We start from the raw sequence: 20,796 nt of genomic DNA, 5'->3' as shown, positions 1-20,796 counted from the left end.
GATAATTACATCATGTGAACAGGTTTCTTCATTGCTTCATTGCTCTAGCATACATCCACAGTTGCTGCCTACAAGAAGAACCAGTAATATTTAACTCTAGATGACAAATTACAGCTTCAGTCATTGTCAGGGCTGACACATATTTAAACTTTTAATTTTGTATGATTACTACTTGGAAAGCTGTAATAATTAAAGTATAACTGAAGGCAAAATGTTTTATTTTAGTTTTAGAGAAGGATTAGAACCCCTGTCTGGCTTTTTCAGATGTGTGTGTCCGGGTTAGGAAGAGTCTCCCGCTCTACTCTGTTTACAGCTATCACCAAAAGTGAAACAAAAATCACACATTTTGGGTTGTCACCTAAACAGGAATAGAAAAAACGAATAGGAGAAATCTTTCAAAGGGGACACTATTTCTAGTAACAACCAGGGTATATCTCATTTTGGAGGGGTTTCCCCTCACTTCCTGGTTTGACTACGAGACAGGAAGTGAAGGGAAATTACCCAATCGGACATTTAAGGAAAAAACAACAGTAGTTATAACTGTATAACTACTACTAGCAATGCCCCAGGGCCCGGGGTCAGTAGGGGCCCCATGAGATGCCCCTGGTACCTTTTTCATAGGCTTTTTTGAGTTTGGGCAAGGACACAGGGGCCCCATGATCCCCTATTGCCTGGGGGCCCCATGAGTTGTCAGTCCGTCCCTGGTTATAACTTTCTCTTTCTTTATCCAAAATGGGAAAAAAAAGTATTGCCTTTAGTTCTACTTTCTGCTTTCGGTCTGTTAGAATTAGATTGGCAGCACCAATTGGCAGGTGGGACAATTGGCTTGAAAGTTGCCAGAAAGTCATATGGAAATATGTTACACAAATGTTGTCACTAAAACCACAAGTCATCATAAGTCCTATAAACTAGATATGCACGCGCGCCTAAAAATTACAGCTCAGGTCACATTGTAACATTCTACAGTTGTCATTCATTTGCCCAATGCTTTCTTACAAGTGCCTAATTTTACTAATTGGGGTTGATTTACTAAAACTGCATGGTGCAAAATCTAGTGCAGCTCTGCATAGAAACCAATCAGCTTCCAGGTTTTTTTTTGTCAAAACTTAAAGTGGAACTTCACCCTCTCAGTCAGCATTGACTATGTTTAATCCTTATGCTGCTAGCATTAGTAAACAGATAGGAAAGTATATTACCACCCCCATATTATCCATCCCCCACAGCTATCTCCTCCTGTACCACTATCCCCTCCCTCCTAGATTGTAAGCTCCAAGGAGCAGGGCCCTCGAACCCCTCGTGTATTGAATCGTATTGTTACTGTACTGTCTCGTGTACTGTCTCCTTTTATAATGTACAGCGCTGAGCAAACTGTTGGCGCTATATATATCCTGTATAATAATAAAAATATTTACAGGTATATTAACTTGTTTTAAACAGTTTGTTTACATTTCTTTAGTCACTTCCTGGTTCCCACGCCTAGGCAAATTATGTCATACATCCCAGGAGTCTTCAGGAGAGAAGGAGGGGCTTTCTCAGTTAAGCACACCCTCCTACCTGCATGGCTTAGCTAAGGGCAGACAGATTCCAGGAAGTAAATGCTACATGCTACCTTACTTGAGATGGTCATAGCCAGAAATGCTAGGAGGTGTTTTTCAAATTAATTTCTCAGCAAAATAAATCATGGAGACATGGATGGGGAAGTTTGCTTTGAATATTAAAAATGAATTAAATAGCATTTTTGGTTTGTGATGTTCATATACAGTGTAGTTCTGCTTTAACCGAACAAGCTGAAGTTAGAAGCTGATTGGCTACCATGCACAGCTGCACTAGATTTTGCACTCTCCAGTTTTAGTAACTCAACTTCACTGTCATGTTATTTTTTTATTAATTTCCCTGTTCTTTTTCTCTGGGATTGGACATTCAGAGATAGCCACTGAGTCTTTTTTTTTCTTTAAAGCTTCTAGCATTACTATATAATAAAGATCAGGTATATTTATGACAAACTATGAAAACCTAGACTTCTGCAAATGATAAAAATGTGTAGTTTTACTACAGCTATGTCAGGTATGATGAAAATGTTCCATATATAAGCAACCACGGGTAGAAGGAAAGAAAATCGCTTGATTCCCTCAACAAAACAGTCAGTGTTGATAGGGAAATGTCTCCCACAGCGCTACTGTGTTCAGCTGGTGGGTGGGGGGTGGTGCAGGGAGCCTTTCTGGCCTGCAGAACATAATGATTACTGCTAGCCTCAATAATAGTATTGTAGTACCCTCTTAGTGCAGCTAGGGGGGAGCTAGACACCATTGGTTAGTCAGGAGCTGGTTAGCATCTGAGGTGTTATAGCCAGAGGGGTCAAATTCTGGTCAGGACTGATAGACTCTACAGGACAGCCCCTCTGGAATTTCCCCCTTCTCTGAGGCTTTTGGAGGAGGACCATGAAGACAGTAGATGGATCTGAGGAGTGGCTGGCAGCACTCTTGAGAGACCTCAGCCAATCCCCAACAGCAGGCTTGGCAAGGGGCTTAGGCTCTCTTAAAAGTGTAGGAGTCTGCTCAGTGGCAGGAGTGTGTGATGATGGAAGAGCAAGAGAGCTGAAGGAAGATGTGAGGCTGGAGGAAGAAGGCTGCCAGGAGTCCTAGAGAGATGGGGCCTGCCTGTGAGCCTGGAGCTGGAAAGGAGGAATACTTGGGACTCATTGACCTCCTGAGAGAGGACCACCTGTATGGCAGGGAAGGAGCAGCCCAGCTGATAGGCCTGGTAGCAGTAGCTATCCCGCAAGCAGTACAGGAGAGGATCTGAGTGAGTACACCTGCACCCCCTGGGCAGATAGGGGAAGGAGCACTCTGGTGGGAAACCAGATTAGCCCCCTGCTAGTGACTGTGCACCTTCATTAAAGGAACAAACCAGATCCCCTGCTCGGGAAGAAAGTCTCCAGATTGCTGGGTGAAGAGGAGTTCATCTAGGGTCTGGGATGGTACAACTAAGAGCTGCTGGCTAGAACTCCAACAGAGACTGTGTTGTTGAAGAAGAGAAGCTTGTGAATAGTTCAGGATGTTGTCCTTAGATATCGGTTCCCTAGGGCATCCTATACCCCCCCACCCGCTTACCCTGTCAAAGTTCTAATCCCCTCAATAAAATAAATCAAAAGCTCAAGGACCGATATCTTTCTGTGTGGAAAATGCTAAATGACTGGCTGTGCAGAACTATAGGGGGACCCAAATTCATCAGCAATCCCTAAGGGGGTAGTGCTACAGTATTACTCGAATTTAAAAAAACTGATGGGCTGGTTATACCCAAGTCATCATGGATAATTCAGCCCGCCCATACATGGATCGAATCTTGGGCAGTCCCTGCTGAACCAACTGAATTTCAATCTGTGTATTGTCAGCTTTAAACAGCAACAATTGCGGAAAGGATAATAACAGTGAGGTGTCTATATTTGTCCTACTGTCCAGGGAACAACCTGGAAGTTTGGTTTGGGTTAAACATGGCCAGATTTGGATAGCTGGAGAAATCCATTAAGGACTGCACCATGTAGCATCATCATAACGTATATGACAATTAAGATGGCCATAGATGGGTAAGTCTTTTCTTTTTGCTCAGTAAATGGCTGAACAGAAAAACTGGCTCAATTCCCCCATCCACACACTCAATGTGGATGGAGGAATCTTCCTCCTGACTTCCTCGCTGTCAGCATATACTGATCAGCACTGTAGGCTATGCCCTGCAGCACAGATTGAGAGGCTAAAATTCAACAGGGCGGTTGTAGAGAGGTTGTTCAATAGATTGGGTTCCGTACAACCATAGTACCCATACATGGATGGAAATTCAGCCTTTCCCTGCTGAAAAGGACGAATTTCAATCCATGTATGGCCAGCTTTACTTTGCCTTGAAATGTATGGGGTTGAAGTGGTTGTAAAGGCTCAAGAATTTTTTTTTGCCTTCATGCATTCTATGAGACAATGCATGAAGGTAAAAAACCTTCTGCGTGCAGCAGCCCCCCAATACCTGAGTCCCATCGCAATCCAGCAATGTGCATAAGAGCCTTGGCTCTCCGGGGACTTTCCCTCCTCATTGGCCCACATTGCTATCAATCACAGCCAGTGAGCCAATGAGGAAAGAGAGGGCAGGGCTGAGCCACAGCTATGTGTGTAAATGGACATGCAGAGCAGCGGCTGGGGAGGCCCCATAGCAGGTTGCTTGCTCTCGGGGCACTAGGCAGGAGGGAGCGTCCAGGAGCGCTGGCAGGGGAACCAAGAAGAGGAGGATCAGGGTAAGTATGACATTTTTGGTTTTTTGAAATTTCCTTACGTATCACTTTGATTAAGTAAAGGCAAAGAGACTGTGCACTTTGCAAGGGAATTTGCACTTTGCAATTGAAAATTTTTTCCAGAGCTTAACCTCCCTGGCGGTATTCCCGAGTGTAGCTCGGTGTAAAGTTTCAGTACCACAAGCGGTAACCCCAAGCTGCACTCGGGAATACCATGCGGCGCTGCACCAGGATCCCTCTTGCACTTACCTTGTCCTGCACTCCCGCGATGTCCCTCCTGCAGTGTTCCCGGCAATGTAATCTGGCGGATGCCGGCATCTGCCATGTGGGTTCCGTCCCCTGCGAGCGTCGGGACATACGGAACTGGTGGGAAATTTGAAAATGACAAAAAGTGACATTCACTAAAATCACATAGTAAAACATTACTGTATCAAACCATTTCACATACATTTTGTCCCGAGTGCTTTGTCCTGTGCCCTGCCTGCATTTTTACTGTTCTTTCTGCCTGGAAACTGAGAAACATCCATGGCGTCCAAAAAGCGTCCCTTTAGGTCAAAAGTGGTTTTAGACCAGCTAGAGAACAGCGATAGTAAATCAGAACTACTTGCAGAATTGAGTGATAATGATTCGTGGGGAAATTCATCATCAGACACTGAAAACGATTTTGCGACTTTGCTCAGTGATGTGCGAACTTGGCGCTATATTTCAAATTTCAGTGTTTTTGGTTTGATTATATTATTGAATTAAATTTATTATTATTATATTATTATTTTTTTATGATTATTTATTAAATTATAATTTATGATTTTGTGTTTCAAGTTTTATCATACCCGGGATGTTTACTAGACTCTTGTTTGGACAGATTTCAGTGAGTTATTCCTACAAATTACAGTCCTACAATATAAAACGCCACATTTCCATGCAAAATAATGGTACCGCTTTCAGCACCAAAAATCTGAAATAATCATACCGCCAGGGAGGTTGATGAATGAGGTGAGGCTCTGATGACTTCCATTATCCAACCATGTACAAGCAAAGGTGCTGTTTTTTTCTTTCCTTGCACATTATCGGGTTTTCTTTGCAAGGTTACATTTTACCACACTGACTAAGCCTAAACCTGCAAAGTAAACAGCCTATTGGCCTTTAGTAAATCAATCCCAATGTGTCACGGTTTTTACAACCCCTCAGCCATCCACTGAAAAAGCCCTAACAGACACAGCAGATACTAGGGTGGTGTAAGTTTTCAGAAAATTGGTCAGAACAAACAGAAGCTAATAGCAGAATCAGCAAGCTGATAGCCAGATCAGAACAATAACTGACATTAGTAGCAATCAAAGGGCAATGATAGGGACAAGTTAAGAACAAACACAGTCCAAGCAATATTCCTAAATAATCCAGGATATGAGCCAACAGACATCAGATAGACCTGAGTCTGGGACATAAGCAGACAGATTAACCTGTTGATCAGGCATAGCCTGAATGTCCAGCAGTCTCTTACACTTTTGTGATTACAGCAAATGTGCGCTGCAGAGCTCCATAAGGACAAACAGATGGTAAAGGCTTAACACTGATCGTTACACCTCAATATGCTCAATCAGTCCCAATAAATTGAAGGTCCAGATAAATGTGCCTTTGATTGTATAGATGATAATGCAGGCTGTCATTTTTAAAAAGCATATCATGAGCTATAGGGCCAGGTTCACACCTGTGCATTTTTTATGCATTTTGCAGGAACACTGTGCATGCCATTTATCATGATTTCCTTTGGCTCACGATCACATTTATACAGTTTTTTAAAAAGGATCAGGAACTTCTTTCCCCGCAGCAGTTTGCACTTTTAGTCCAATAGACTTCAATGTAACCGTATATAAATCGCAAGTGCTGCATTTTGCGTGCATTTTTAATGTGTTTTTGATGCATTTTGCATTTTCATTCTGCCCCGCAACAAGTTGGCCAAAACTAAAAATTGTAAAAACTAAAAATGCATAAAAAACTGCAGAAATGGATCAAACGCAAACTGCATAGGTGTGAACCTAGCTTAAGACTGTACAAACAGGTATGTTGAGTGGATGCACATTCCTACTGTAACAACAGTCCTATGGAACATCTGATCACAACTTGTTTTCAAGGTATAAAGTTTCAAAGACCACAATTTGTTTTAAATGAATGGCTGTGTGCCCCTGTACTTGTGTACTCAGTGGTGTTATCATAAACAGGAATACAGCTTACAAATATTTGCAAAAACACAAAAAATTTTGTATTAAGGTATAATACTCTCTGTATGATAATTTCTGCCCCGGCCCCCAAACACCTGCCTGACACCTCTTACAATCCATTGCTGTCTGCACTGGCAGCCTCGCCTTCTTCTCTTCCTGGATTCACAAACTACACTGAGAGCAGCAGGGGCCTACGACAGTCAAATCCTGTGACGAGCTGGGGGGGGAGCATGGCTGAGCCACACTGCGTGTGTCTATGGAAACATACAGCCCGGCTCAGGTGTGCTCCCATAGCACAGAGGTTGCTATGGGGGCACTCAGAAGAGGAAGCAAAGGATAGCGCCAGTAGGATCCACCAAAGAGGAGGTGAGGGACCGCTCTGTGCAATACCACTGCAAAGAGCAAGTAATTATAACAACTTTTTTTATTTTAATAACAAAAAATGTGACTTCAATATTACTTTAATCAAAGCTGCTTATAATGAAATAGCTAATGATCCCTCTGTACTGCAGATTTTTTTTTTGTTTAGCAGTTCTGCCACAGCTTCCCTTTAACATTCTAAAATTAGGACCCTTTCTGGATCACACTAATGACTGCAAATAACTAAGGAAAGCAAATCTTGAATTAAAAGTACAAAACATTTTATTTTTATTATTAGATTGACTGAAACAAATTATTTGCTTCTGTGAATTTATTTTTGCTTACATTAGATGTGGTATGTCACTTTTGTAACCTAAGCAGATGTATCTTAAAGCTGACCCCCCTGCCCCCCCATTCCACTGCAAATATTAAATGGTCATATAGTCTAGGGGTGCAGGCATAAGGTGTAATACCGTAATCCTGGCTCTGGCAGGGCTTCTTCAGCCCATGCAACACCCCCCCTCCCCAGTAATGTCTTCTCTAAGCAGCTTCTGCCCACTGTCTCATGCTCACCTTCTCATGCACAATAGGGAAACAGTCCGGCATTGCATGTGATGATGCCAAGGGACCACCCATAACCCAGAGAAGACTGGGTTGCTGAAAGTGCTGAAAGTAGGTAATACACCTTATGCATGCACCCCTAGACTAAACAAGCATTTAAAGAATATGTGAATCCAGCATTTCATAATCCTGACATGTGCCTGCTGTACCATGTACGTGTATGAAAAAGTGTCAGTGCTCTTTGCATTGCTTTTTGCAGTCCTTCTACTTTCCTATTAAAAACTGACCACGCTAGCCATGAGAGCTGGGAGCTCACCCCATGATCAGGCCTGTGCTGACACACTCCCCCATGTACAGCTATTCACTGGGAAGATCAGTGTCCTCCTGTTTCTCCTCCACCAGCCCTCTAAGCTCTCTATGCAGCAGAGAACAAAGGGTATTTGATCACTTCTACAAAAAAGAGGAAAGATATTTTTAATTTATTTTATATCTGTTCACAAATGTTTCACCTTTCATTTCTATTTTAAACTGAATGGGTTGTTTTACAAGGTGAGGGATTACATATACTTTAACCCTTGCAGTGCAGGGGCCCCACTGCAAGGATAAAGTATGTCTCATTCCCAGAGTTTAGCTGTAATTCAGTTAGCTCTGTACAAGGCATACTAATCTCGTAATCTTGGTATTCAAAAAACTGGAATGATTGTAACTCATATGAAGATTTTGTTTTTATATACTGGGGTGTATTAAGCAGATCAGATTGCACTTGTTCATGGTTATACAGAGAAATATTGCACAAGAGTGAAATAAGAACTGAAAGCATGTAACAGTGGTATCACTGGAAAGGATCTGTTTTGTTGTGTAGATACAGTATATTCCAGCGCGTTACCTCTACCTAAATACCACACTGAAAAGATCATACTTTCAGATACTATTAAAGTGGTAGTAAAGGCTGTTTTTTTTACTTCTACCTACAAGTAAGCCTGTTAGGATCCATGTACATGAGCCTACCCTGACCGCCGGCCGTGGGAAAACGCAAATCACGGCAAAACAGGGCAACCGCGGTACCCTGATTTTGCGGTTTCTTGCAGTTGGCAGTCAAAACGTTCCTAACCTGAATGTGATTCTTCCACGTTCAGGAGAGGGAGGTTTAACCTCACCTAAACGCGGCAGCTTCTACACTCTGCTAAAAGTCTATGTGTGTGTGAACACACAGGCTTTTATGGAGTTGAGGTTAGGAGCTTTAGCAAAAAAATGCCAAAAGCTCCTAAACTCGAGTTTAGGAGCTGCTTGTGTACATGAAGCTTTAACCTCCTTAGCGGTATTCCCGAGTGTAGCTCGGGGTAAAATTTCTATACCAAGAGCGGTAACCCCGAGCTACACTTGGGCTTACCATGCGGCGTTGCTCTGGGGGTCCCTGGAGCACTTACCTTGTCCTTCGCTCCCACGATGTGTCCCCTGCAGCGTCCCCGGCCATCTCCTCCAGCCGATGCTGGCATCCGGCTTCTGTGTTCTGGTCCCTGTGACGTTGGGACGTACGGGCGCCGGAACTGGCGGGAAATTTGAAATTTTTAAAAAATTTCATTTTTGCTGTCATTGCTGTTTCAATGCATTTCACATATATTTTGTCCCTACTGCTTTGTCCTGTGCCCTGCCTGCATTTTGAATGTTCTTTCTGCCTAGAAACTTAGAAAAGTCCATGGCATCCAAAAAGCGTCCCTTTACGTCAAAAGCGGTTTTAGAACAGCGATAGTAAATCAGAACCACTTGCAGAATTGAGTGATAATGATTCGTGGGGGAAATTCGTCATCAGACACTGAAAACAATTTTGCGACTTTGCTCAGCGATGTGCGAATTTGCCTCTGTATTTCAAATTTCAGTGTTTTTGGTTTGATTATATTATTGAATTAAATTTATTATTATTATATTATTATTTCTTATGATTATTTTTTAAATTATTATTTATGATTTCGTGTTTTAAAATTTATCCTACCCGGGATGTTTAATAGACTCTTGTTCGTACAGATTTCAGTGAGTTATTCCTAAAAATTACAGCCTACAATAAAAACTACATATTTCCATGCAAAAAAATGGTACCGCTTTCAGCACAAAAAATCAGAAAGAATCATACTGCCAAGGAGGTTAAAAAGCTCACCTGTAGGTACTGCAAATATCTCCTAACCATGCACCATTTTGAAAATATTTACCTGTAAAGCAGCACTGGCGCATGGGCATGCCCATGCCGTTTGTTCAGAGCTGTGTTGCCATAAAAAAGTAACTCCCATGTGCATGCGTGTGAGTGACGTCATCGTGGCATGGCCATTCAAGCCGCCAGAGCCTGTGAACCTGGAAGAAGTACCAGATGAAGATGGAAGCCCTGTCAGAGGTGACAGCGAGCTGCTGGAGGTCTTTGTGTTAAGGTAAATTTCACATAATAACATTGCCGTGCAGGGGAAAAGTTTATTTATTTTTTATTACAGGGTTTACTGCTGCTTTAACCACTTGCCCTCCAGAGGATTTACCCCCCTTCCTGACCATTTGTTGCGATACGGCGCTGCGTTACTTTAACTGACAATTGCGCGGTCATGCAACGCTGCACCCAAATGAAATGTCTGTCCTTTTTTTTCCCCACGAATAGAGCTTCATTTCAGTGGTATTTGATCACTTGTGTGTATTTTATTTTTGCACTATAAACAAGAAAAGACCGACAAAAAAAAAATATTTTTTACTTTTTGCTATTAAACATGTCCAGTAAAAAAATTTAAAAAATCAAATTTTGTCATAAATTTAGGCCAAAATGTATTCTGCGACATGTCTTTGCTAAACAAAATCCCAATACGTGTAAATTAATTGGTTTACGTGAAAGTTATAGCGTTTACAAATGGTGGTATATATACTGGAACTTATTTTTTTTTCTACTAGTAATAGCGATGATCAGCGACTTCTAGCAGGACTGCGGCGGGCATTCTGACACTAGGGGGAACTGACTTGGTGTCACTGACATCCCCAGTGACAGGGGAGAGATCTGTATTGTGTACATACAGGTCTCTCCCCCATCGGAAATCCTTGGCGATTGCCGGGTGCCGGCAGGGAATCACCGTCCGGGACCTGGTGATTGACAGCCAAGACCATGCTCGTGCCCCCTACCTGAAACTGCAAAATCACATATATACTGTATATATATGTGACTTTGCGCACCCGTGCCGCCCTGTAGCTGTATTTCTGCTTTAGGGTGGTGCAAAAGCGGTTAATAGTGGATCCGTGTTTGTCATCTCCCCCTCCCCCCCCTCATTTTATTTTTCCTCTCCTCTTTTTTTCTTCTTTCTGCTTGTTTTTCTTTCCAGGAGAATCAGTCTCCTTTAGAAATATCTGTATTTGTATTTTAATGTCATCTGTACTATTGTATTTTATTTTATTGTATTGTTGTAAAGGTTTGTATAAAAGTATGTACAAAAATACAACCCCAATTCCAAAAAAAGTTGGGATGCTGGGTGAAAATCTACATAAAAATAGAATGCAATGATTTTTGAATCTCTTAAGTAGAAAACAGAAAACATTATGAAATGCAAGGCCTTCTTCTGAAAAAGATGTTGTCTGGAAGGTTGATGGTTCCTTTCCAGATGTGCAAGCTGCCCATTCCGTACGCACTAATGCACCCCCATACCATCAGAGCCTCAAGGCCGCTCTCCTCCTTAGTTTGGAGGATGGGGCCATGGTTGCCAAAAGAATGTCTGATTTCAATTTGTCTGACCACAGAACAGTTTTCCACTTTGCAAGTTTGCATTTTAACCACTTGCCAACCCGCTGAAAGGAAATGTACTGCAAGCGGGCAACAAGTGCTGGCTTTCTTACAGGTTTGGGGCATGCACACCCCCCCCTGCTGACCCATTATGTGATTGTACACAGCAGACATTTGTAAGCAGGTTTCGCCCAATGATTTTGCCAAAAACCTGCTGATCGGCTGTTTCCAATCACAGCACAGAGTTCTGTGTTTACAAACACACAGAACTCGGCATACACAGAACAGAGAACCGTAAAACAGTAAAAGCAGCACACATTATATTTGTTAGGCACACAGTTAACCCTGCTTTCCCCGTGATGTTAACCCCTTTCTAGCCTGTGTCATTAGTACAGGGTGCATCTGATCACTGTATTAGTGTCACTAGTGACGTCAACGTTAGTTACTGTTCCTCCCAGCCAGTGTTTGTTAGAGCAAGATTGTATGCCACACTATCACAGTCCCACAATAAGTTGATGATCACTGCCACGACCAGTATAGCGTCTGTAGCTGTGTAAACTCCAGTATATGTATACCATAGTTTGTAGGCGCTATAACATTCACACAGACCGATTGCTATACACTTATTGGAATTTTTTTTTACTAAAGACATTTAGCAGAATACATTTTGGCCTACATTTTTGAAGAAAGTAGATTTTTTGATTGGATATGTTCAGGGGCGGACAATAGGGGATCATGGGGCCCCTGTGTCCTTGCCCAAACTTAAAAAAGCCTATGAAAAAGGTACCGGGGCATCTCATGGGGCCCCCTACTGACCCCGGGCCCTCGGGCAGTGCCCGTGTTTCCACGATGGGGCACTATTCCCCCCCCCCACTGACACCAATGATGGGGCACTATTCCACCCCCCACTGACACCAACGATGGGGCACTATTCCCCCCCCCACTGACACCAATGATGGGGTGCTATTCCCCCCACTGATACTAATGATGGGGCACTATTCCTGCCACTGATACCAATGATGGGGCACAATTCCTCCCACTGACACCAATGATGGGGCGCTATTCCTCCCACTGACACCAATGATGGGGCACTATTCCTCCCACTGACACCAATGATGGGGTGCTATTCCTCCCACTGACACCAATGATGGGGCACTATTCCTCCCACTAATACCAATGATGGGGCACTATTCCTCCCACTGACACCAATGATGGGGTGCTATTCCTCCCACTGACACCAATGATGGGGCACTATTCCTCCCACTAATACCAATGATGGGGCATGATTCTTCCCACTGGTGTGCACTGGAAGAGGGGTAGTCTTATACGGCGAGTATAGTCCAAACACTACATTTTAACAGGAAAAGTGGGGGGTCATCTTATACGCCCAGTTGTTTTATACGCCGGAAAATACGGTACCTTATTTTTTTCTTAAAATGGTTAATTTTTTTCAGTTGACACATTTGATGTTTTCTATGTTCTATTGTGAACAAAATATGGGTTTATGATATATGCAAATCATTGCATTCTGCTTTTATGTAGATTTTACATAGTGTCCCAACTTTTTTGGAATTGGGGTTATAGGTATGTAGTGCTACCTCCGCAGGAGCCGCTGAGCTTAACTGGGTCCCCCCTTAGCTTTGCATGGCTAGGTAGCGCATTTTCCACACTGTCACACACAGAGTCAGTAAAATAGTCCTTGAGCTGTTTTTTTGTTGTTTTTATTGAGGAGTTAACAAGTTGGATAGGGTCTTGGGGTATATGGGATGCCCAAGGAACTGCAAACTTGAGGACAAACTTCTTAGCAAACTGATTACTGTACAAAAATGTGATCAGAGAAATAGCACCGTCTCTTTAAGGAGCACAAAAGTCCCCTTAATGTACCTCCTCGGACCTCAGATGAATCCTTCCTCCTTCACCCAACTGCACTGAGGAGTAAGAGATTCCAAGATCTGCCAATTAAGTAGTCCCGGATGAGAACTAGTTGGGTCTTGCACCTCCCTTTATCTGGCCCAGGGGGTGTAGAAGTACTCACACTATCCTGTCCTGTTACTTTGGTGGGCTGCAGCTGCTTTCAGGCCTTACACTGGGCTGGCTCCTTCCTGACAGGATTGTCCTCCCTTGAAGGCCTAGCACAACGGAGATCCTTCCCTCCAGCAAGCAGCCTGTAGGTAGGCTTTCCTCCCTGGGGGCCCCTCCCAGGCTCCACTCTCCAGCACCTTCCTTCAGTCCATCTTCCACCCTACTCCCCTTGCTGCACAGGCTCTGGTAAGGGTTGCCCATGGTCACCATGCTCGGCCTCCTGCCTGGGGATTGGCCAGGTTCCCCAGGCTCCCCCTTCCTCCTCCACCCCTCTTCCGGAAAGTGCCAGAAGTTTCTGGAAGGGTGAGAGGGCTCCAGAAGCCCTGACCTGTAGAGCCTCCCAGCCTATCCTAAGGTGAACTCACTCCCAGGCTGATACATCCCAGGCTTCTAACAAGCCTCTAATTAAAAAACAAATCCCATTTACATGGAGGGCGCTACAGATATGTATAATACACAAATTAAAAATCATATCATAAAAATGTAGCAAGACAAATAAACAATAGACATTAACACTAAACCTGTGCGGTCACAGATGCTGTATATGACTAAAGCTGTATATGACTCTAAAGATATAATAAAAAATTTTATTGTTCACATTTCTTTGTGAGTGTTGTTTGTATATCAGCGCCATGAAGCCAGAGAAAATCTGGGTATAGAGGTAATCTACATAATACACATAGTATACTATAAAACCTAGGGCCTGTTCACACAGGTTTGCATCGTCAGACACAGTGCCGATGCAATGATCCCGGCGCATCTCACTAATTTTTTATTATACAGAACGTTATAAAAATATCATGAGTAACATTTCAACAGGATACTATTCACAGCAGTGGCGTTGCAATGCAGTAGTTAATGTTACAACCTGCTACATTGAAAAAAAATGTGCTGCATACAGTGCTATGGTGTGAATTGTCATCATGGGAAGCAAGACATTTTTTCCTTGTCCATGCATTGGGGCTGCACTGGAAACAGCTGCCAGCACAGTCCCACTGCATCTGCTGTGAAATGGCCCTGAATGAGTAGGTTGAAGTGATTCACTACCAAATGGAGAAGGTTGAAAGAGTACATTTACCAATCCAAATTTTGCATCAGCAGCTTGTCAGAGCAAGCGATAATTAAAGGGGCAAGTATTAAACATCGCCAAATCTCGCTGCAATGCAGAAAAAGACTTAAAGGAGCCCTGTTAATATAATTGATATACAGTACATACTGTATTTCAAGACCACATTAGCCCATAAGTACAATCATAAAATGGGTGAGCTTTGCATTGCCCTAAAAGAGTTCTGTCAGGACCCAGATCTGAACCTGTAACCTCTGCTGTGTTTGGCAGTAACTCTTCATCCTGAGCCACCTAGGATGCACAATAGCTCCCTGCTTGATTGCTTAGACAACTTTGCCTTATGTCTTGTTTCTTTTAAACCCTTTGCTCTTCCCATGAACTTCTTATTTAAGCCATGCCTTTGCATTTCCTGTTTGCCAGATTATTTTGCTCTTTCCAGCCAATATCTTGCTCTTGTCACTCCTACTGCCATCTGTATCCTCACTACCACTCATTCTTGACCCTTGACTTCTTCCTCGACTATGCTTCTGCTTGACCCCAACCTGCAACCACTTGTTTCCAATCTTTGGTTTGTTTACTGACTACACATCTGCTTGATCCCTACCTGCTATATCTGCTACTGGACACTGACTTGGTAACCTCCTAGTGGGGTTATCCTGAGGATTGTGATCTGGTACTAGCACACAGCAAAACCTACATCCCCTATCAGGAGCTCTGGTGAATACCTGTTAGTGCTTAGACCTTGCACCTCGGGTGAGCTTGTGTCATCCCTGAGGGTCACCTGCTTGTATACTTATCTTGCTGGTTGGTGGGAGTTGGTGTACTGCTATGGCTACTGGTCTCTGAGCTTGACCTCTGACCATGACAGGTTGTTTGGGGAAGTAGCTCAGGTTGTTTTTTGGGACATTTCTAAATTTTAAAAGATGTAGTCGTAATAATGGTGCCCTCAGAACTGTGGTGAGATTTACAATGTATAAGACTGGATAAGATTTCTTAGGAGATCACTGCTGCATCCATGGTTGTGTCAGCATTATTTAACTGGAAATAAACACCAATGTGCACAGTAATTGTGAGGCATAGTAATATCTCTGCATATGTGGTAATACCATCCAGGGGCGGACTGACAACTCATGGGGCCCCCAGGCAATAGGGGATCATGGGGCCTGTGTGTCCTTGCCACACTAAAAAAAGCCTATAAAAAAGGTACCAGGGGCATCTCATGGGGCCCCCTACTGACCCGGGGCCCTCGGGCAGTGCCCGAATGCTTGAATGGTCAGTCCGCCCCTGATACCATCCCACTCTGAGAAAATGGAAGTTGCAAAGTAGATAGTAAAAACCTAGCTGGCTTGAGTGCCAGAAAGTTGTTATCATAGTATCCAGTTCTCCAAAGATGTATTTTGAGAGACACCAAAGATTTCAATAATAGTTTGTCCCTCTTGGCTCATCAGCAGAAGTTGGCTTCCTATTTGTTTTTGTCTGCCTCTAGAACAATTGCTCAGGCCTGGAAGAGCCCGTTTGTCCCTCTTCAGGGGGTGCGGGACCATATGACCACTATGATGCTCAATGAACAGATGTCGAGTATCTGCAACGACTCCCAATGTACATTCTTGAAAATATGGGAGCCGTGGCTGCAATATACCTTTCCCACGCTCCCCCCGGCTAGTCTGGGGATGTGATGTTGTTCGGCTTTGGCGTTCTTGGATCCCTGCTCTTGGTTTGGTTATCTTTTTTCTTTCGTACTTCTCCACTTCTCCTTCCTTCCCCCCCCCCCCTTTTTTTTTTTTTTTTCTTTCTGTTTGATTTTGGTGTGGCAGTGGATAGCTGCCTTTAGTCTGAGTTATTCTCAGTGTTATATTTATGTTTTGTTATTTAAGTGCCATTGATAGCCCCTGCGTGGGCGATCTTTTGCCCTGTTGGTGTTAGAGCACTGATTTCTTTAATTTTCTACTTCTTTTATGTGCAATTGATAGCCCCTGTGTGGGCGTGATTTGTTGCTCCTGTGTTAATTGTTATTAATTAATAGAAACCATTGAAATACAATAATAGTTTGTCTTGGGTCAATTAAGTAGATCAGTACATTATGAGGGTACAAAGAAACTCTTCTTTACAGTGTACCCACTTGAACTTCTTCGATTGATAGGGTTTTCCTAAATACATTCTATTAACGGATCAAACGCCAAAGCAATAAAAATTAGGGACAATGGATAGCCCTGTCTTGTACCTCTCTGTATAGGAAAGGGATTGAAAACAACATTATTCACTGTAATCTGAAATGAAGATTTGACTAAGTCAACATATAGTCGTATAGGGTTATTTAATTAAGTCAAAAGCATTAATGGTGCCTAAAGCCAGCTTCTCACTGACACATTTCACACATTAATGGGGCTTAATCATACAGCCAATACTAATCCCCGCTAGAGGGCGAAACATATCAGATGGAGTAGCTGGGTGGAGTGTCCTCAACAGAGCTGGAATAATAAAGTTGTTTTGATGAAGCCGCAGTGTACAGACTGGTTCAAGAGGAGAGGACCCAGGAGATGTGAACACTCACAGCGATATGCAGCTGTCTATTATTTTATACAGCTTAGCATTGATTGTGGTGCTCCAAAGAGGACTAGACTGCAGAGTTATTTAATGATAATGAGCATTGATTGTGGTGCTCCAAAGAGGACTAGATGTGCAAGGAGTAACTAAAGTATTTAGTGATATTAAGCACTTTGGCCATTTAAAATCTCATTGCATGCAGAGATGTTTTAAATCCTCAAACTGTTCTCTTTGCTAAACAGACGAATTAAAAAAAGAGGCATACCACATAGGTATCGCATATATCCATTGGATCAACTGAAAAGACAAGACAAGCAAATCTCTCATCATCATCGCTCACAGTGAGACATATGTTCCTATGATCAACTTTACTGATTTCATTAGGTTTATTGTGAGAGGACATAAAAAAACTAATAAATATAATTTAATAAGACAGTATGAATAAAGGAGTGTAACAAAACAAAAAGACTTCCTAAACAAAAAGAAATTAAATAACATTTTGTTTGAAGACTGTCATTTCCTAACCCAATCTTCTAGACATTGACAAAAAAATGTAAGAAAATTTATATTAACTGATTTGATCAAGCAGACAGAGCTAATCTGACATATTTATAGAACATCCCCAGCTCCCTGGTTTATCTTTTCCTATTGAGTCTGTCTAAGTTCTACAGTAGCCAGGCTACATACTGTATATTCTAAAATGCACAGCACTTTGATTTTCAAACTCTAACCACTCCAAATAATGATTTCCCATATAGACTTTGTTTTTAGACAGTATGCATGGAATAAAAACTACTGGAACAGAGCAGCTCTGAGCTATGCCATGACCCACTTTCTACCATTGTATTTTTATTGAAAAAGGTATAGATTAGCTTCATGTTTTTGTCATAAAACTAAAAGTAAAGGAATAAAAATCTGACTTTTTGGTTTGGTTTTGGTTTCCTCCAGTTGAATTGAATGCAATTTAAGTTCCCAAAATATTTCTTGGATTAAAAAAAAAATTTGGTTTAAATCTAACCAGTCAGTTTGGTAAGCCCTGTTCTTGATTGACGTATCAGTGATGTAAAAATTATTGCAGAGATCTACAAGCCGAGATGAATTTGGGTGTCTTCCAAATTCATCTCTAGCTGAACTCCGAATTTTTGCTATTTTTTAACTTCAGCTCTTTTTTAATGCCAACTCACATAGGTGAGTTTAGAGTTTGGCTAAAATGGAGTTCAGAGGACACCCAAGCTCATCTGTCCACCAGGTTTAGAGCTAGACAGACTCCATTAACTGAGCTCTGACCTCAGGCTAACTCTACAGCCCCTTGGGTGCCTTAGGTTTCTACTAATCCCAATTATATATACATTATGGTCATGCTTGCACACTTTTAATTGAAAATACATATGTAAAGTTAGGCAAAATGTGGCATGACTGTTCCTTTCCTAGAGACATCAGGTTATATAGGAAATGCTTAATCAATCCCTTTACAAAAAGGAGTCAAAACAAGGATTTTTGGCCAATGCTTGTTATACCTAATAACCAACCCCCACACAGATACCTAAATACAGAAAGCAAAGCAGGTGTTTAGCGCAATAAACTTCAACTTAGCTTACTTTGTGAACAATACACTTCTTGAGATTTAATAGGATGCAGACAACAATGCACAGGGGATAATAAATGTGGGAAATAATGCATGTGTTATCTCTTAATTAGAAATCCTTATTAGATCTGCACCCGCCTAAGAGCTCTAATCCATGGTAGAGACACATCTAATTCCAAGAACCGAGAAATTTCAGTGAAAAAAATCGCAAATTTGGCCACAAAGAAGGATATGACTACTTTTTACCAAGGCAGAAACTCTTGTCACATATGTCTGTCTTTCAGATGTCTTCCATCCATGAGTCTATTGACAGGTTGGCAAAAGACGCACAGTTAACATGGGTGGGTGAGTGGGTGTGCCTGTGTTTTGTACTTGTTTGAAAGAATCTGCATAGTCACACTCTAATACAATTACAAAGTATTTGTGGTAATGTCAGGTGACTAATCAAAAAAGTAGACAGAAGTTCAGGAAATGAGTAAACTGTACCTAACATGTTGGGGGGGGGGCATCTCTTTTTTAAAAATGTAGCTAAAGCCAATTTGATTTTGGATAGAATGTCAAAAGGTTAGAAGCCCTGTTGGGTTTTTATTACTATCTGTATTTCAGTTGAGGAGATTACCTTCTTTATTTGTCCTTGTGACCATTGTTGATGGGATAGAAAGTGACTGGAAATCCAAAACTTTATGGCTGTCACTAGTGATGAGCTCAGGTATATTCAGACTAGGATCCAAGCCCACCACAAAGTTGTCACCTGTACTGGGCCATTCATCTACAGGCATTCCCCACCCCTCAGCCACACGCATATAATGGGCCCATGCTCTTCACCATTGGACAGGGAAAACTTTCCAATGGAGAACCTGTTTCAGCAGCAACTGTCTATGAGCGGATTTAAAGTGTAACATTCACTATTCATAGTACATTGGCCATTCATCTCCTCCTCTCCATTACACAATTGTTAAGAATTTTCATGTTTTTTGACCTGTAAATAGTATTATTACTTTTTCACCTTCCTAATTCCTCATTCCTTTAGCCACCCGCAGCCTCCTGGGACTTAAATATCCCAGAAGCCTGCATAGCTGACATCTATGCAGGCATGACATTTTGCAAAACCTTTGTCACTTACCAACCTGCGGGCTTCCTCAGATGTATGACGTGACTATCCTAGGAGGCTATGGCCAGCTGAAGGTACGTCACTCCTGATCAGAAAAGGAAAGAGACAAACATGAAAATGTTTAATAGAGAGGAAGGGGAGGGGGAGAATGGCCTAGAATCCAATGATTGGTGAAAGTTCTGCTTGAAAAAAGACAATTTCAGTGACTCTGAAAACAAATAGTTGGAATGGCTGTATACTGTGGATCACATCATTCACACCTTGCAATTTTTAAATAAGTATCAGGTAATGCTATGCCCCAACATGCACTCAGCTGAAAATATTCATAACAAGCATGTAATGTTAAAATATTCTTCTAAGCAGACACAGCTCTCACTATACAAATGTATTGTGCAGCATTTTCATGCTATGTAGCACCCTTCTCAACATGAAATCTTCCAGCCTATTTTACAGTATAGCAGAGGATGGCACTGTAATAAACCTAAATCTGGGTCCAAATCCCCCTCAAAGTATCCGTCTGCAATGCAGGTGCTACAGCTAGTCTAGTGTAGCCTGGCTGGCTGCCCCTTTATGGTGGCAGCCACAAAGCTCATGCATAGTTACCAACATTTCCAAAAAATGTTTAGGGTCACTTTTTTTGTCTGTATGTCCAGAAAGCCAGTGTAAGTAGAGCAATATGTTAATTAGGGGTGAGACATTTATTTTTTAGGCGTTGTTTATACTGGATTCGCGCACTGCTCCGAAAAATGCTGTAGCGCGGTTCTCTGGTTTTGGAACGATGTCCATGGACGTCATTCCAGAACACGCCCCCCTGCGTGCCCCCAGCGGCGTGCACCTAGTGCCGCCGATGATCGTTGTGTCCAATGACACAGCAGATCACTGGGTAAATACAGTTGCCAGTTATCGGCTGCACTTTCCTCGCACTGTCACAGCGTGAGGAAAGTACTGGTGAGAACCAGCAATTATCAGCGAAGGGATCAGCACTGATCATCAGGGCACTGATGATCAGTGCCCAGCAGTGCTGCCCACCTGTGCCACCCACCTGTGCCCAGCAGTGCCACCCACCTGTGCCCAGCAGTGCCACCCACCTGTACCCATCAGTGCCACCCACTTGTGCCCTGCAGTGCCACCCACCTGTGCCTTGCAGTGCCACCCAGCAGTGCCACCCACCTGTGCCCATCACTGCCACCCACCTGTGCCCTGCAGTGCCACCCACCTGTGCCCTGCAATGCCGCCCATCAGTGCCACCGATCAGTGCCGCC

The 20,796-nt window shown here is 42.6% G+C and overlaps 1 protein-coding gene across 1 annotated transcript in view; it reads right to left on the bottom strand.

Moving 5' to 3' along the window:
* LIMA1 (LIM domain and actin binding 1) overlaps nt 1–19,623 on the bottom strand; it is a 122,169-nt gene extending 102,546 nt beyond the window's left edge. The window contains exon 1 of the mRNA XM_089654391.1: nt 19,547–19,623. The gene's annotated coding sequence lies outside the window, so the exon portion shown is untranslated. The remainder of the gene's footprint in view (nt 1–19,546) is intronic.
* Between the last annotated feature and the right edge of the window lie 1,173 nt (nt 19,624–20,796).

Source organism: Staurois parvus, unplaced genomic scaffold, assembly GCF_062004578.1.
Source record: "Staurois parvus isolate SC_StPar_1 unplaced genomic scaffold, SC_StPar_1.0 ptg000761l, whole genome shotgun sequence".
NCBI classification, from domain to species: Eukaryota; Metazoa; Chordata; class Amphibia; order Anura; family Ranidae; genus Staurois; species Staurois parvus.
The sequence above is the reverse complement of the archived record's forward strand: the minus strand, read 5'-3'. Positions and strand labels throughout refer to the sequence as shown.